This window comes from Podarcis bocagei, assembly GCF_964188305.1.
Source record: "Podarcis bocagei genome assembly, chromosome: 8".
In the NCBI taxonomy this organism is placed as follows: domain Eukaryota; kingdom Metazoa; phylum Chordata; class Lepidosauria; order Squamata; family Lacertidae; genus Podarcis; species Podarcis bocagei.
The window spans coordinates 68,531,921-68,550,064 of NC_138133.1; the positions used below are offsets into that span (position 1 = coordinate 68,531,921).

The 18,144-nt window shown below is 39.3% G+C and overlaps 1 protein-coding gene across 3 annotated transcripts in view; it reads right to left on the minus strand.

Moving 5' to 3' along the window:
• STK3 (serine/threonine kinase 3) overlaps positions 1–18,144 on the minus strand; it is a 110,064-nt gene that overhangs the window by 73,434 nt on the left and 18,486 nt on the right. The window lies entirely within an intron of this gene.

Here is an 18,144-nt window from a genome sequence, read left to right on the forward strand (position 1 = left end):
TGTGGGGGAATGAGGGAATGATGCAATAATAAAATGACTGTAATATGCAAAATTGCAGGGTGTGTGCTTTTACTACTTCCCAATGTAAGAATCTCCCAGAAGTTGCCAAACTTTCCTAGAGATAAAGATTTAGCAAAACACTCTCCCTAAAGTGCAAGTTTATTGAACTTCTATGTGGGCATGCATAGAAAACACACATTCACTGCAAAAAAGGGAAAAAGAAAGTACGGTGCTTATTTGTGTAGTGCACAGTTATGGGACTTTCTCCCATAGTAGGCAGTGACGGTCACCAACTCAGATGACTTTAAAAGAGGATTGGATAAATTCATGGAGGACAGTACTGAAAGCCAGTAGTCATCATGGCTATTGCTCTGACCCCACAGCTGGAGGCAGTAATGCTTCCCAATACCAGCTGCTGGAAACCACAGGAGAGGAGAGGGCTCTTGCGGTTGGAATCCGCTTGCAGGTTTCCCACAGGCATAAGGACTGCCTCTCCCCATAGGAACTGACCCGGACTCTGCAATCATCATCCAAGGCCCTTCTTCATGTGCCACCACCACAAGAGGTCCAGAGGGTGGCAACATGAGGACTGGTCTTTTCTGCAGTGGCTCCCCATTTGTGGAATGCTCTCCCCAGGAAGACTTGCCTGGCACCTTCATTACGTATCTTTAGGTGCCAGGTGAAAACATTTCTCTTTAAGCCAGGCTTTGGGCTCATTAACATTCCATGGCCTTTTAAATGTGTTTGTGGGAGGGGGGTTATTGGATTGTTCTTGTTTCTATTACGTATTTTGTGTTCTCATTTTGTATTTTTATCCTGTGAACCACTCTGTGATCTTTGGAGGAAGGGCTGTATACAAATTTAATTAATATAATCATCGTCATCGTCTGGTGGGACACTGTGAGAACAGGATGCGGGCCTAGATCTGGCAGGTTCTTCTTGTGTTCTGATGTCACACCCAAAATGTACATACGTTGTGCACAGTATGTGGTGCAACCCTGAGCCTTAAGCATAACAACTGTGAAAAGGTCTCAGAAAAATTGTGACTGTTATAACAGTCACAACCTTTTCACAAATGGGAAAAGCTGCCATCAACATAAAATGTAATATTCTTTCCCAAACTCCATTCAAGTATTTATTTTTCATGAATAATTCAGATAAACTATTAACTTGAGAGAAATCTGGCAACAAGCCAAGCTGTCCATCTGGTGTAACATAATAATCCCTTCTACAATGATTTTCTTTATCAGGTTTAATAAAGATACTCTAATTTAAGGCATAGTATCTTCCAGTTAGAATTTCAGAACAGGCTTAGCAATGATCAACAGATTCATCTTAGAAAGTCTGCAAATCCAAACTAATTGTTTAGCAGCATACTTGAATTTAAAATAAGGACATGCCAAGATAAAGTATTTGCTTGTGACCTTGACAATAACCAGGTTGAACCTGGAAAGTTGGGAAGTTGTCACATAATGTTCAAGTTAGAATGGCAGTTTTGCAGTAGCTTAAAAAAAAAAACTAAAGGGGGAAAATGGTCTAACTACTGTTTTCTTTAGTATCATCATCATCACAGAGTCAGCTGAAGTTCCATATAGTAATTAACAGTGACCTATGACACAAGGACTCACTATAAAACTTATTATATAAACCACTATATACAGGATAATTAGAGTATATTCCAACCCTTCAGAGTTTATTTCACTTTACAAGGTTGTTTGAGAATCAGCTCCAAAGCAGCTCAGAACCACACGACAAAATTGCTTTGGCCATGTGAAGGAAACAAACATCTATTACAGTTAAATGCTCAATATACATTGCTCAGTTTACTACAGAAGATAGCTGAGTTACTAAGCTTGCACATAAAAGTTGATAAAAACAAATCCCGTTGCTAGACTGGGAGCGGAGTTGGGGCCAAAGCTTTCCTCTCGCCGTAAATAACCAGTGTGGGGTAAGAAGGAAGATTCTGAACAGGAATGCAGCAGGCTCAAAGGATTAAAAAGCCCACCTCTCTCCACACCAGTGATGATCCCACTTATCCCCCAGCCCACATAAAGAGTGTGTGTGTGTGTGTGTGTGTGTGTGAGAGAGAGAGAGAGAGAGAGAGAGAGAGAGAGAGAGAGAGAGAGAGAGAAACACACATACAGTGGTACCTCAGGTTAAGTACTTAATTCGTTCCGGAGGTCCGTTCTTAACCTGAAACGGTTCTTAACCTGAAGCACCACTTTAGCTAATGGGGCCTCCTGCTGCCGCTGGAGCCCAATTTCTGTTCTTATCCTGAAGCAAAGTTCTTAACCTGAAGCACTATTTCTGGGTTAGCGGAGTCTGTAACACACTATAAGACGAGGGGCTGTAGCTCTGCATGCAAAATGTCCCAAAATAAATTCCTAGCAATTTCAGATGGGGGGGGGGGAATCCTTGTATGAAAACATGGGAGAGCTGTTGCCAGTCAATGTACACCAGAGAAAGCTAACACTGTGCCTCCAAATGTTGCTGAACTTCCCCCTGCCCCCATCAGCACACCCAATTATCGGGGGTGATGGGAGTTGTAATCTACCAACATCAAGGTGGATAACTTATTAGCTATCTATGCTGCAGACAGTACTGAGGCAAGAGGCATTGTCTCTCAGTCTGGCTCACAACAAGGCAGCTTCCTTGTACAGTGGTACCTCGGGTTACATACGCTTCAGGTTACAGACTCCGCTAACCCAGAAATAGTACCTCGGGTTAAGAACTTTGCTTCAGGATGAGAACAGAAATTGTGCAGTGGCAGCGCAGCAGCAGCGGGAGGCCCCATTAGCTAGAGTGGTGCTTCAGGTTGAGATCAGTTTCAGGTTAAGTACGGACCTCCGGAATGAATTAAGTACTTAACCCGAGGTACCACTGTACATCTCTTTTGACCCTTAGCAACCTGGCCATCCCAACAAGTGTGGAACATGTATTATGTGGCACCTGTAACAGCGAGAGTTTTGCCAATCAAAGTGGCTGAAAGGGCTTATATAGGGTAAGTAAGGCGATCTCATAGGTAAACCGGTCCCAAGTTCTTATGGGCTTTATATACTAATAGTAACACCTTGAACTTGGCCCGGTAGCAAATCGGCAACCACTGCAGATCTCTGAGAACAGGTGTTATATGCTGACAAGGCCTCACTCCTATCATTGCACCAGTAGTTTAGCTGTCCATAATTTGCACCCATAAACTGCAAATACTCTTAAAATTATGACCTTTGGATATTATTTAATGCAAACTATGATAGGATGGTACAGCAGAAAATGTCACAGGAGGAGGAAAAGATAAGGGAACAATTGTCACATGATTAAGAGCAAAGATTACCAAAGGATAGGCATTTTATCTTCAACTACAAGATTATTCTGCAGTTTTGCACATGCTATGATAACAATTCAAGAGGTCAAATGTGTAAAAGTAGCTTTCTAGCACTTTTCAAGCACGATACTTTCAAAGAAGCTCAATTTGATTAACTTTAGTTATACATGCTAGCCACAATGGATATGTTCTACCTCTGTGTGCCAATTGTTGGTAATTACCTGAGACCTCCGGGTATAGGGCGGTATATAAATTAGAAGAAGGAGGAGGAGGAGGAGGGAGAGTGTAAGATACACTCAAGAAGAACAACAACAACAACAAGTGGGGAGAGTGTAAGATGCACTCAGATACATATTGCAGGTGTCTTCTAGATATCTGGTTGGCCACTATGAGAACAGGATGCTAGACTAGATGGGCCTCTGGTGTGAGCCAGAAAGGCTTTTTTAAAGTTTGCACTAATGAAGCTGTCTAGAGATGGGTTTGAATCAAACCATATGTGACGGCAAAAGAGCCATTCTTTGAAAATGGATTTGCCCTAATCATATGTAAAGCAGAGGGTAAGAGTGCACAAAGGGCCCACAGGTTGAAGCTGCTGAATTTTTGCCACTTTTTCTTATCTGGCTCACTCACCTGCCCAACCCCTGGGGCATCTATTCTGCAACTAGACTCCAATAAAGGAATAGTTGCAATAAAGGAAGTGCTATGGGGAAGAACAGTGTGTGGGGTCTGTTACAATCACACATTGTCTGGCCCACAGTTTCTACATTATTTCTTGCACATCAAGAACAAGTGTTTTCTTTTCTCTCTCTTTTATTCTTAACTGACTGATCTAGCTTCCATAATAACTGCAAATAGAAATCTAAGCAACTGTGTGTAAATATTCCCCACGTGATCTTTAATAACACATAAACAAGCCTGCCGCATGTTGGCTACAACACACAAAAGAAATCTCACTGATCTCCGTAGGGATCAGTGTACTTAACTTTTTGTGGATTGTACATGGATCAATTGCTATTAGTGGGTTTCAAATAATTACAGAATTACAACATTCTATCCCGGATCTCTGCAGAGATTCCCTGCACCAGTGACTGGTCAGGCTTCATATAACCAGAACTATAGAACCAAAAAGCCAGAAAAAGACACTGTTTCTCTATCTCTTCTGCCCCTACCTTCTTCTGGCAAAGTCAATATAAACTGCACATGAAGATAAAACATGTCACTTGTATTTGTACTAGTCTTCTTAAAACTACCTACAGTATTCACCTGGCTCTGGTCTAATTTATCTCTCAAACTGACCATTTCTTGGTCACCTGCCTATGCTCCTAGGGGGGCACTGCCTAGGACTGAGCCTCTTGAATAGGTAACAGACCCTTCTTGCAGGTGTTTGCCACTCTCCAACCTACAAGTCCATTTTAAAAAGGATTAAATTGGCTAAAATAACCCTATACTGATGTGAGACAGTCAAGTAAGTTTGAGGGAGGAAATGTTATTTTCCAATAGTAAGGAATAAAAAGTAAAAATTTAGTATTTTAAAGAGTCCAAAACAGGTAAAACAGATGTCTAAACCTGTTTCATATCTCAGATTTTATTTATCAAACAGGGAATTTTTTCCAACTTTCTCCTTTCCTGTATGAGACCCAAACTATGTGATATTTTGTTTGTGTTACAATTATACTAATTCAATGCAGGTCATTTGCTTTTTACTGAGTCCAGATGACATTTAGTAAACTAAACATGGAACAATTAGCTTTGAAAAAGTAAGGATTGCAATTGCCGTTGGGTAGGTCATACAGTGGCTACAGAACACTATTGCCTTGGATAACACCAAAACAAGAATTAAGAGCAACTAATATTTCTGCATTGTTTTCCTGTTTCTCATCTTCAAACTGACATTTAAACTGAAATTGCTTAATCACTTGACAGGCAAGAACAGTAGCTTTATACAATATTTTCTTTTCTATATCTTGGCTTAAACATGGATTGTTGGTACCTCTAGGACACGAATAATGTAATTTGCACTTCTGTTTAAATGTCAGGTGACTACCTAATTTTCAAGCTACTCTAATAAAAGGGGGGGGTGCAGATTCAGTGACCATTAAGAACAACAATAGTCTAAAGCCTGCGCCCTGCTTTTCCAATAACATTTGTACTTTTAAGACAACCTAAACAACTATATTAAATAATTAGGAATCTAGTCAGTTTTACTGACATCACTGGCTATCGACGTGGGAGGGTGATATTCAAGCTTATAAGCTTTGAATGAAATGATGTAAGTAACCTGGAAGTTGAAACTTGAAATAACACTAGCAAAGGCTAGCACGCTAGATTAGGAGGCACACAGAAGGTTGGGTGGTACACACAGTTCTGTCTGCTGCCATTCTTCCCACATCTGCTGTCTGAGGCAGCTGCCTCACTTTACCTAACAGTAAGGGGAGCCTTGAACAGAATGCAAAAACAAATGAGATTGTAAAGTAAGGCACTTTGGGGCAGCAGCAGTAATCATAATTTTACATATAATCTGAAGTAACTCTTGGTCATTCAAATAAAAATTGGTCAGCTGTGAAGGTCACAGCGTATTTTGATTTGAATACACAAATCAACTTTCAGGTTGTGCTACAATTACAATTACAATTACAATTACATATATAATATTGCAGGAAAACATCAACACAGAGAGCAACTATTTGGAAACAATTAAGTAGCATGTTCTTGACCAAGAAGCCTTCCTGCTGACCAACACCTTTACATACCAATTTAAGATCCAGGTAAAGAGCTATCTACTCTAAATAAGTTTAGCAAAAATCATCCAGTCTCCAAATATATCTTCAACCAGTACAAAGTCTCTTCACTTCTGAAAAAAAGTTAGAAAAACCACTCTTATCTTTATAATCAAACACAATAGGAAAGAGTGTGTTTTATATAAACACCAATTTCTTAAGAACAATTGTTTCAGCATCCTGCAAGTCTTGTGCCAGCTTTTGAATAATGTTGAAGCCATCCAAGTTCAGAAATAAGACTTTCACTATCAAACAATATATGCAGTATAGCAAAGAATTATAAATCTAGAGCTACCCATCATATGCAGTTTTTAAAAGGGTGTTAAATACAAATCTATATCATGGAAAGAAGATTTCAAAATGTGTTTAACTGAACTACCTCAGCAAAGTTGCATTAAATTATAAATTGAATAAAATTATATTTAATGCTAAATTCAAGGAGCACTCATTTTACAATTCTGCTGGTTATATTTCAGTATGCCTTATTGGCAGATCTCTGCCATTTGGACTTAATAACATCTCATAAATGATCCTCAAAAAAGGAAGGAAAAGACATCTTTAGTTGACTGTCATTGAAATGGTTATTTAAACCTAAGCAATCACACAGTTCTTTCAAATTCTTATCATATTACCAAAATTTCATCAGAAGCATATGTTAGCAGCACAATTTAGCTAGAATTATTGAACAACTTTTCTTTCACTTTCATAACAAATTAGGCAATGCATAGTTGATGCATCTGAAAAAAGTTACAGAATCACAGCCGTAAGGCAAAGCACTGGGTGTCATAATCTAAACCATCTCTGGCTAAAATTCAAAGGGAAAGAAAATCAACATATTGCTTCGTACACTAAATTACTTTTATTGATTATCTTCTTTATTTGCTAATCCCCAATGGGAAACCATAGGCTGCCATTGAAGCATTAAAAGCTTAAAGGAATTCTGAAAATCTAATGCAAGACTCAGTAAGATTCATAAGCAAAGTGAAAACCAGAATCTACATAGCAGCTCAGTTTACACACAATGTTAACCCAAACCGTGGGTAAATGTGAATGTGTCAATGTACAGGTACTCCCTGGGGGAAAAAATCACAGCCACTTCACTCTTCTCTGCTGCTGTTGTACCACCCAGAATTAAGCCATGGCTTGGCCTAGTGCTGCAAGAACACGGAGTATGTTGTTATTCCATTAAATTTCAAATCAAAGCTTATGGGTCAACCAAGAAATTCCAACACCCATCATATGTCACCTTGTATACACACAAATAAATGAATTGGCTGACCAGACCAGAAACAATATGAATACAAGTTTTGATTTAGATGCCTGAACACCACTTTACCACCTCAGCAAGGGAATTTTGTAACTGATGCTAAGCTTTGAAGAGGCTTGCAGCACTCTTAACAACTCTCATAATTAACCCAAAGTAGAAGCAGATACTATACATATGTTGCAATGAGATGCTGATCAGTTTGAAACAAATGGGTATACCTTTCAAGTTAAGGCATCCTATAGAAAACATAACTGCCCATCAAAATTCAAGAGCATACAAATGTGGTTTTAAAACTAGTATCAAATTTATGTTTTGAGAATGTGATTATGCAACATTGTAGGTGCAACATTGCCCGTAGAAAACCTTTTTATGTGTGTCCAGTGCAAAAAATATGGGCAATTAGTACTGCTACTGCTAAACCCCTGCTTTTCAAAGCAAAAGCCTTACAGCCTAGATTACAATATAAGTAAAATAAATGCAGACTACTACAAGCTAAGAGCATAACCCAGCCAAATATTGGCTGGATGACACACAATATGAGATCTAGTTGGAGAACTATTTGAATTGTTTTGCTTGTTTCCAACAGATAAAATTAAATATATAATATAATTAGGTGGGCCTGGCTATCAATGCATTTATTTACCATTTAATATTTCTAAACTTTCCCCATTGCAAAGGAAAACAAATGCTACAAAAATGTAACAGCAGCAGATACAATGTGACAAACTATACCAATATTTTATTTAATGCAAAATAACCTGCTAGAAATTTTTTGGACACTGATGCAGCACAAACTCTGCCCCAAGTACTACACATCAGAAATAGATCATTAGGATATCAGCAGAATTCAGAAAGGTGGTCAAACCACTCTTTGTGACATAGGAACCTTTTATTCAGAGTTAGGGCTAGCAACTGTAAAAACAACTCCGTGGCACTATTTTCCTTTGTCTCGAAATTAGAAAATGGGTAGAAAAAAATTGGAAAACACTGGCTGCCAGTTTACTACCATGCTGAGTTCAATGTGGTATTATTGAATTAGGACTAGTTTACTTAAGGGATCACCTTAAGCCAACATGCTGACTCGATCACTTAAATCTGCAGAACTGGCACTTCTATAAGTGCCACACATTGTCCATCCCGCAATTTGAAACTCTCTACCTATTTACATTAGGAAGGTACCACAATTGTATTCCTTTGTAGTCCTTTATGGATACTTTTTGCTGATTTTATTCTTCTGTGTTATATACTGCCTCGATATGTTCTTTTATGAAAGTGTAGATTATAAATATGCAAATAAACAAAATAGATGCCTGCTGAAAACTTTTACTGTTTTGCTGCAAATATCCAGCCTATTTGGTTGCATCAGTCTTTAAATTCACTTCAGGTGTTTTATTGTTTTTATCAGTTTTTCAATGTTCTAAGTACGTGGAGGTTTTTTATTCTTAATTGTATTTTTATCACCAAAGTACTTACTGCCCTGGGCTCCCTTAGGACAGAGGGCAGGATATGAATTAAATAAATAATGTAGCCAAGCAAGACCATATGCACTCTGCCTTCAATATGCAGATTGTAGGGGCTGGATCATGCCCAAAATTCCACTGGGCCAGGCTTCCCCAACATGGTGCCTTCCAGTTGTTTTAGACTGTAACTCTCACAAGCCCCATCTGGCATGACCAAGGGTCAGGAATTGTAATAGGTAACATCTGGAGTGCACCAGGATAGGGAAGGCTGTTCTGGGCCAAGTAATGCCTGAAAATGCTTGCTCCTTAATATAACTGGGTAGCCTGGAACAAAACTGGAGAGCAAAAATGGTCCTGAGCCAGGCGCAGCAAGTGTTTTACACATGATGGAATCAGAGCAGATCTGCTCCAGACCACGCAAGGGAGTAGCTAACTTGGCTGATTCGGGAAAATAGCAAGAGCAAATTACATTAGCAGAGAACTATTCTTCCCAAAGGGAAGAAAAAAACCCAACACATACTATACAAGAGATCAGTTCACCCATGACTGCTATTTTTTAAGGGGCAATTCTGGTGTTATTTAATACTGCAGAAGAGTAATTATTATTTTAAAAAGGAATAATCCCCTGTCCAATTTCCCTTTGGCCACCAGCATACACAACTCACTTAGATACCATTTTTAAGGAGGGGAAGAATATGCTATACAAAATCCATGTGGCCTTTAAGACAGCATGGCATTTTCCATTTTACTAGTTTATCACCATCGCTGCAAAGAGAATTTTTCAACAACACAAATGGTACCTGGAGTGGCAGCCAAGGTTTTCCAGGTTTTATTGTCCTGCCCCTGCCTTTTCTAACATACCACCCAAAAAACAAAGCTAGGGACTCATAATGCTTAAAATTCCATACACATCTTTAAACATTTTAACCCATGCTCATAGTCAATGTAAACTTACTGACACTGTCAAAAAGGCACAAGAGCAAAACTCTGGAGGTAACATTTGTGTTGGCTCTCTCTCTTTCCCATGGGAACCTCAATAATGAAAACTAACTCACATCTGGAAGCAACCTTGGATTCATACAATGTTAAAAATAGACCATGCAAGCTAAAAATATGAACTTTTAGGTCTATTTCTCAGGACAAGAGCTGCTTATTGCTTTAAAACACACATTCGTACTTCTTGCCTTGTAAAATGTAAATCATAGTTTAATTCTCTTTTCATTTAGAGTGCTAAACATGAAGACAATTTTAAGATTAATCTGTGTTTAAAAAAAATTGCAAATTATGCACCACAAAGTCTTGCTCTACAGCTATGTCACAAACTATAACAGATGTGTTATACCTCTGTTTAAATATTTAGTCAGCAAACTAAAGGAATAAAAAGAAAAGGCCAGAGTGATTTCATCCTTTGCTTAAACCAGGGTGGTCTGCTGGTAACTTTTGGTACCAGTGGTGTTGCTGGGGGAACAAAAATGAAACCAGGTGCCATCAAATTCAAATTAAAGATTTTGTGTTCCTTTAAACAATCCTAAACCAAGTTTCCATAAACTCCTTAACTGATACTACTACAAAATTTGACTATTTTATAACAAGAAAGGAATGATAAGTTATCCTTAGACCATCAAATTCTAGCTACAACAAATTTAGATTGATTGGCACCTCTTTTTAAATAAGACTCTTACATTTAATATGCATCATATCCAACAAAACATAACTTGGAATTATGTTGTCTTTGAATAAGCACAGACATTACATGTGTACAAATTTTAAATAGACTTTATCCCAGTCTTATATTTTAACCAACTTGCAGTCCAAATAACCTTAACATTTCAGCAAAGTCAATCATTATATTAGGTTTCGTAAAGAAAATGCAGGATGGAAGCTTTAGATATTCTTTTGTAAAATTTCAAAGGAGAAAAAACTATAGTCAATCTTAGGGGGTAAATAAGTGTACTGCTGCATTTTAAAAGCATAGTGTTTTGAATGTGGGTGTTTGCTAGTCAAGTCTCTGCACTTTGCTTTCCCAAATAATCAGTTATTCTGACAGAAATAATTAAAATTCATAATGAAAACACTGAAGAATCTCACTTTTGATCTACGTTTTCTATGCTATTGACCACAGAAATCTCGGCACTCTATCTCCTAACAATGAAATGCCATATTGTTCAACAGAGTTCATATAACAAGAACACCTGGGCAATTGTGAATTATTGAAAGGTTATTAACAAAACACACATATATAAAAAGTTACAGAGAGTAAATACACATAAACACTAGCTGGGAGAGCAATCCTATAAACAATAAGATGGCATAAAGCAAGCCAATGTAAGCTGGCGTAAAGTTACAGTGGATCCAAACCAAATTCAGCAGGATAGAGGGTAAACAAGCCTTTAAAAATAGTGTTCTGCACTGGATTGTCAGGTGACATAATCAAGCTTAGCATCCAACCTCTCTGGTCCGTCATGCCACACCCCTGGAATGCCCCTTTTGCTGGCTGGGCAAGTTGTGCCAGCATATCATTAGCTGAGCCACAGTTAAGAGACTTAACACCAGCTGAGTCAGGAATCATCTGGCTAAGCTGGAGACCAGCTGCATTCTAAGCTGCTCATCCTGGTGAATCTTGCCATAGGATTTCACAGTCTATCACAGAACAGTCTACTCCAGAACAATAGGCAGCAGAGTCCTCAACTGTGAGTTGAAAGAGGGGCAAACAGCTGATTCACACATGTATATATGTGCATGCACGCCTGCCGTTTCTTAATGATCTTCAGAGAAGTTCTGTGTTCCATGTTGGTCCCTTTCCATGAAAATAATAAAAGATCTTGTGCCATCTTAAAGACCAACACATTTATTAGAGCATAAGTGTTTTGTGGACTCAAGCCCACTTTGTCAGATGAGTGAAGTGGAACCTTAGCTGGCATGTATGTAAAGGAGAAACTTGTAAAGGTGCAAGTATAATGGCAATGAGATGCAAAAACTGAAGTCAGTGATTATTACAGCTGAAACTTATGTTAAATATCACATCTTTTATGGTATCAGATTAGCAATAATTTATTCAGCTGAGTAAACTGCCATGTTGCAATGAGTGAAGTGTGCTTGAGTCCACAAATGCTTATGCCATTATAAATATTTTAGCCTTTAAGGTGCCACAATGGCTAAATGTTTCAGCCAGCCAGGGTGATATAGTAGCTTTATCCGTAGTGTTTTGTTTGCAATGACTCTTTCACAATTGCAAGTAATAATAGGATAGGGAAGCGTGATGGGGAGGGGTCTCTACTGACTACTGACGGAAGCAGAATGAACTGCATCTTTGCTCCAGAAATCAAGGAAAGCAACCCACCTTTCAATCATCTTCCAATCACACCAGAAGAGGAAGAAATTGAAATGCAAGTTAATGGGACTCCCTATCAGTACTGCAGGGTGAGCAATGGACTGTTTGCTTTCTTCCTTTTCCAGTTGGCCTCCAACCCCCAGCCCAGTCAGATTTTCTGCACCATCGGAAGTTCCCAAGATTACATATTACCTTGAAGGTGTAAGCAAACAGGCAAGGACATCTGCTATAGCCTTACCAATCAATGAGAACAAAAAGTTACACCTTGGAAATGACCAAGCTGAAGAGCACAATGTGGCAGAAGATCCTGGTCACAAGCACCTGTGGCCCATTTTGACCTTCATGTTGCAGAACAGTTTTGTCTTGCACTTTGATCCAAAGGGAGACTTAACTCTTTCTCATCACAAGCAATCATGCTCTGTAGCAGTTTTAAATTCTTTCAGCTTGTTCAGAGTTTTATTTATAACTTTTCTCTTGGGAAAAGGAAACTAGTGCATTACCACACAATAATAATTCACAATGAGCAAGATTTGTTGAATACTTTAACCACAATGACTATTCCATCAAATATATCTTCAACAAAGCTTAAAAGTTGTAGGTCCTGATCCAATGTGTATAGAAGACCAAAGCAGACATCTATCGACATCAGTGGAGGTTGAATAAGCTCTTAACTATTGCTACAGTGCCTTTGAAATTAATATTCCCATCTCAAACAATTTCCTATTAAAACATCCTGAAAATAAATGAATAGAACCATGGAACTGCTCTTTTTTCAGATTAGCACTTGTAAGTATTTGAATTATGTAACAAAAATATACAGCATCACATGAAACTAACCAACATCATACTTCCTTTACAGTTATTTTAGTTAAGGTTTCAAGTTAACTCACTGGCGTGTAATTATGAAATTATTGTTCTGATCCTCTGCTTACTTTGAAAGTGATTAATCAAAGTCAGAGAAAGCCAACCATCAAGTCAAGTATGTTTCAAATTTCCTATTCAAGGATAAAACTAAAAAGATGAGCTAATTTTACTTTAATTAAATCCTCATTTAGATGTCTGAAATAAATGTTTTCTATTTAAGTTTCAATTAGACTCAAGCTGTAGTCCAAATTTCATATATTCTTTCCTTCTGCTACTTTATTACACATTCCCAATTAAGTTTTCCTACTTATGCACTCAACAACATAAAAGGTTTAAAATATTTTTCCTTGACTTTGTAACAATACAGAAACACATTTTGAAATCCTGCAATAAGGCCTTTTTTCTATTCTACTCACTACCTGTGGATGTTTGCATGAAGTCTCCTCTAAAAGGAATTCAGTGGGAAATTCCTGCCCATAGTTTGTCATACCCTAGTTCAGCCCAGCATGGACTTCCCCACTATGGACAGGAAATGGGGAGGGGCGCATAGTAGTGAATGGAACCCCAAACAAATCAAGAGTGACAGATTCAGGAGAGAAAATGGTCGCTTGTAGGTAAGTCTGATTTGCTCAGAACAATCTTCCTTGAAGGTGTTACAGTTTATACATAATATAATACACTAGAGAAAGTCTGCACTTTAGAGAATTGGATTCTTTCATCCTTTTTCCAATGTCATTTGTTAAAAGAAAAAAACATTCGGCATGGAATCTGGGGGGAAGACCATGGGTGAAAAAAACATAGTATCATGTTAAACAATTTCTGCAAAACTGTAGAAAAAGAAATATTGGAACATTAATATGGGAATGTTCACTATACCTACTAGACTACAAGCACAAACTGTATGTCTGTATTGGCCCACTTGGCTGGTTGTATTAAGCCAGGGGTAGGTAACCTAAAGCCCAGGGGCCGGATGCGGCCCAATCGCCTTCTCAATCCGGCCCACGGACGGTCCGGGAATCAGCGTGTTCTTACATGAGTAGAATGTGTGCTTTTATATAAAATGCATCTCTGGGTTATTTGTGGGGCATAGGAATTTGTTCATATATTTTTTTCCAAAATATAGTCCAGCCCACCACATGGTCTGAAGGGCGGTGGACTGGCCCATGGCTGAAAAAGGTTGCTGATCCCTGTATTAAGCCATAGATAAAAACAGTGATTTAATGTGAATGAAAAGTTTTTGCTCGGCTATTCTCCCACTTCTGCTGCACTGCCAGGAAACAAGCCAGTGTCTGGCTTGCTGTGATGTTCAAACCCAGGCTTGTGATTTGTTTCTCTCCAAACAAACCATGAACAGCAAGCCAAGAGCAAACCTTGGTTTCTGCTCATAATTTGTTGGGGTTTATTTTTCAGTGCCATGGCAATTGCCTGTGTTGCACCTTCTTGTAAGCTGTCTACTAACATATATCAGGCACCTACTCTTTGGAATTCTTCTCCTTTAAAAATCAAACAGGTGCTTTTTCTGTTCTTTTTGTCACCTACTGAAGGCCTTTATCTTCCATCAAGCTTTGGGGGCTCTTTCCCAGTCAGAAGTGAGATATTTATTTAATGAATTAGAATAGAATAGAACAGAACAGAATAGAATGTTGAATTTTGTAACACGGTAGTAACTGTTCCTAATCAATTCAGCAACACTTACATCTCACACCAGTCCATGGGCACCACTTAACATTAAGTCCAGGGTTGCTGCCTTTGGTCGGTTCCATGCCCAGCTCTTTGTGGGCACAGTCATTTAGGGTTTCCAAACGTGTACCTCTTTGTCACAACTGGAAGATATACCCAACCAGCCTATGTGAGGGTAACTGAAGGCACTCATAACTAAGACACTTTCTCCTTTGGATGCCTCCTTTATTTTGTTCTTCATCTCAAGAAGACCCTGGATGTTTTGGCCAGAGGGGCAATAGTGTATCACCAATACAAAATTACTTTTGGGACCTGGTATTGCCACTAACAGTGTTTCCATGGAGGAGTATGCCCTGTTTGGGATTTCTAGCTACTTGGGCTATGCACTCTATAATGCAGAGTTGCACACCACCTCCAGAGTACACTCTTCTCTATATTTCCTATAGAGTTTGCATCCAGAGATAACTGTGTCCAACTTAATTTCTCCATTCCACCAGGTTTCCATTATGCTCACTATATATCTGCACTCCAGCTTACCCAATCTTGGTATGAAAGCTTCTAGTGTTAGTGTATCAACAGCCTCTAATCAAGGGAATGTGGCCATGACAGAAGAACATTTGTCCACCCTTGTTTTAGGCAATCATGTAATAGACATGATCCAAAACCACCTTGGGGATGTTGAAGTGTATTTAGTTGCCAGGTGTTGTCTTGCTTGTTGAAAAAAGGAAAGGGTAACATTCAATAGCTAATAATGTTCAAAGTAAAATAAAAAAATTAAGTTTATACAGACACTGATCCTCAGCAGACTGCCCAAATCTAGACTAAGGCTATATGGCAATATAAACAGCATCAAGAGTTCTGTGGCAAAAGGCAGCTGCTTGTAAGATACATTGGAAAGAAACTGATCACAAGCAGATTAGTCCATGGTGGCAGTGACACAAGCTAAGCAGGAGGTATGGATAATCTGGGTAAGTGCCATGGAAAAATAAATATCATGATTGGACTTAAGGCAAATGGAAACATTTCAAATTGGCTTCCTACGGTATTTTGTGGAACATATGATGTCCACATGTCCATTACCAACAACTTCAGCATAGAAAACAATAAAGGCAAACGCTGGATATGTTTTCAAGAGCTTACATTACTAGCCTCTCCCAAGACAAAACAGCATAAATTAGAGGGGGGGGGCAAATTTGCAATGCTAGATTGCTTATACAAAAGGTTGGCAATGTTTTCTTGGAGTGCCACCAGGGCTGAAGCCTTCTTGGAAAGCTTATGTGGGTGTATTCTAAAGGATAAAGGAAGGAAAAGGAAAGTAAGCCCAGGGTTAGGTTCCAGCTGGGCTTCAGAGGCCTCCACGGTGTTCCTCACTTTCCAAGAGATTTGCTGGGTGACACTAGGTAAAGCACAAATGCCATTCTCTAGACAATATATGTGAAGTACCTACTTCAGAGTGTAAGATATACAGAAATAATTATCTTGGGACTATATACATAGAATCACCAAGGCTTCAAAAGAGGATTTGGAGATCATGTTTTATATTTTTATTGCAAATTTGTCTATCAGATCTAATCCCCCAAACTTGAAAAGCAAGTAAGGTAAAGGTAAAGGGACCATTAGGTCCAGTCGTGGCCGACTCTGGGGTTGCGGCACTCATCTCGCTTTACTGGCCAAGGGAGCCAGCGTACAGCTTCCGGGTCATGTGGCCAGCATGACTAAGCTGCTTCTGGCAAACCAGAGTAGCACACGGAAACGCCGTTTACCTTCCCGCCGGAGCGCTACCTATTTAGCAAGTACTCATCATGAAAATGTATAAACTATATTGTAAGAAAAGTGAGAGCTAAGTAAAATACTAAGAAAGAAGTTCTGGGTGTAGAAACATAGAACCGGCCGAAGCACAGAAGAAGAGTAAGAAGGGGGTTCAATTTTAAAAGCAAAATGTGGGTACTGCAGAAAGAGTGAACTGACTGTTGAAATGTTGAAAGTTTTTTTGCTCTATCACAAGTTTTGACACACTGGACATTTCCACATACTACAAGTCACAGAACCATACAATTGGAGGGAGGCATTGGAGGCCATCCAACAGCCTGCTTGATACTAGAAATTCAGAGCTAGAGAGCACCCCCAACAGAAGGCTGTCTAACTTCAGCCTGAAGACCTCCAGTGAGGGATAGCCCAACAGTCCTTTAGGTAACTGGTTACACTGTTGAGCTGATATAACTACAAAGAAGTTCTCCCAATATTCATTCATTCATTCATTCATTGAAGAAGAAGAAGAAGAGTTTGGATTTGATATCCCGCCTTTCATCATTCATCCTGCCCTTCCTCTCAAAGGAGCCCAGTGTGGCAAACACATCAATATATATTTAAGTATTCTAAAAAGAGTTAAAAACATTATCTCAATCAGTGATCTCAGGTTTGCCAGGAACAGTGTATTTCAGACTTCAAGTGCCTAGGGTAAACAGTAATGTTTTTTAATTCCTCTTGAAAGTTAATGAAGAGGGAGACAGAAACACCTCATCTAGGATGGCATTCTGTGAATGGGGAACTGCCACTGAAAAGGCCCTGTCACAGACCAATTCCAACCGGGCAGCCCCCACTGGTGGCAGCACCAACAATATTCAACCAATGTAATTAAAGTTGGCGGCTAACAAGAATAAGACAAATTCATAGACTATAAAGCTGTCAACAGCTACTAGCTACAATGGTTATGTTCTCCCCTCCACTGTCAGAAGAAGCTGTATATGTCTGAATACCAGTTTCTCAGAATAACAAACAGAGAGTGCTGTGGCACTCAGGTCCTGCTTGAGGGCTTCTCATAAGCATGTGGTTGGCCAACGTGAGAACAGGATGCTGAACTAAATGGCTCTTTGACCTGATCCAACAGGCTCTTCTTATGAAACAGACCGTCTTGTAACTGAAGTCTTGATAGATCTAGTTTTGGTTTATAAGGCAGCAGAGAATGAAACTTTGCCCTCTTCTGCGTGAGAGGCCTTCAAATATATGAAAATAACTGTCTTCTCCAGGCTAAACAGATCCTTCAGTCTTTCCTCACAGACTTTGTTTTCCATACTGTAGACCATCTCCACTGTCCTACTCTGACCCATTCCTATTAGTCTATAAATTTATCAAAGTGCAGGGACCAGAACTCATAACACTATCTCAAATTTAATAGCACAAATTTACCCTGCCCTATTTCATTGGCTGGGACGCAGGTGGCGCTGTGGGTAAAAGCCTCAGCGCCTAGGGCTTGCCGATCGAAAGGTTGGCGGTTCGAATCCCTGCGGCGGGGTGCGCTCCTGTCATTCGGTCCCAGCGCCTGCCAACCTAGCAGTTCGAAAGCACCCCCGGGTGCAAGTAGATAAATAGGGACCGCTTACAAGCGGGAAGGTAAATGGCGTTTCCGTGTGCGGCACTGGTTCGCCAGAGCAGCGATGTCACGC